This window comes from Galeopterus variegatus, unplaced genomic scaffold, assembly GCF_000696425.1.
Source record: "Galeopterus variegatus unplaced genomic scaffold, G_variegatus-3.0.2 Scaffold56644, whole genome shotgun sequence".
Lineage (NCBI taxonomy): Eukaryota > Metazoa > Chordata > Mammalia > Dermoptera > Cynocephalidae > Galeopterus > Galeopterus variegatus.
This window is the reverse complement of record NW_007782755.1, coordinates 1-1,149: the sequence shown is the minus strand read 5'-3', so window position 1 is coordinate 1,149 and position 1,149 is coordinate 1. Positions and strand designations below refer to the sequence as shown.

Below are 1,149 nucleotides of genomic sequence, written 5' to 3'. Positions count from 1 at the left end.
AGACCCACTAAGCCTGTCAATGTTTCTTCCTTTCTTTTTCCTGTTGCAAATATTGGTTCTCATGTCTCTGGATCAACTTTTCTCTTTGTCCATAGGACCCAAGAAAATCAGACTTCTGGATTCACCTTCATCCTCTTGGGCTTTTCAGAATATCCAGACCTCCAGGTACCCCTCTTCCTGGTGTTCCTGACCATCTACACAGTCACTGTGCTGGGGAACTTGGGCATGATTGCGATCATCAAGATCAATCCCAAACTCCACACCCCCATGTACTTTTTCCTTAGCCACTTGTCCTTTGTTGATTTCTGTTACTCTACAGTAGTTACACCCAAACTATTGAAGAACTTGGTTGTAGAAGACAGGACCATCTTCTTCACAGGATGCATCATGCAATTCTTCTTTGTATGCATATTCGTGGTGACAGAAACTTTCATGTTGGCAGTGATGGCCTATGACCGATTTGTGGCAGTTTGCAACCCCTTGCTCTACACAGTTGCTATGTCTCAGAAGCTTTGTTCCATTTTGATAGCTGTGGTATAAACTTGGAGTATAGTCTATTCCTTAACATATACATACTTTTTGTTGACCTTATCTTTTTGTGGGAGAGACTTCATAAATAACTTTGTGTGTGAGTATGCTGCCATTGTTGCTGTGTCCTGCTCTGACCCCTACATTAGCCAGATCATTTTAGTTTCTGCCACATTCAATGAAATAAGCAGCCTGATGATCATTCTTACTTCCTATGTTTTCATTTTTGTCACTGTCATGAAGATGCATTCAACTGGGGGGCACCAGAAAACCTTCTCCACATGTGCATCCCATCTAACCACCATTACTATATTCCATGGTACAATTCTTTTACTCTATTGTGTTCCTAACTCCAAAAGTTCATGGCTCATGGTCAAGGTGGCCTCTGTGTTTTACACAGTGGTCATCCCCATGTTGAATCCCCTGATCTATAGCCTGAGGAACAAGGAAGTGAAGGAAGCAGTCAGAAAGTTAATCAGTTACACATTATGTCATAAAATATAACAATAGAAATACTTATTATTTAAGTTTGAAAGAACCAGTGTAGTTGTTCAATAATAAAGTACATAATTTTGTGGTGACCTTCCAATTGACAGTAAAATATCTATTAATGCTAATGTT

The 1,149-nt window shown here is 39.8% G+C and overlaps 1 pseudogene; it reads left to right on the top strand.

The window, feature by feature from the left end:
• The first annotated feature begins 95 nt into the window (after positions 1 to 95).
• Positions 96 to 1,032, top strand: LOC103584450 (annotated as a pseudogene).
• Positions 1,033 to 1,149: the final 117 nt, after the last annotated feature.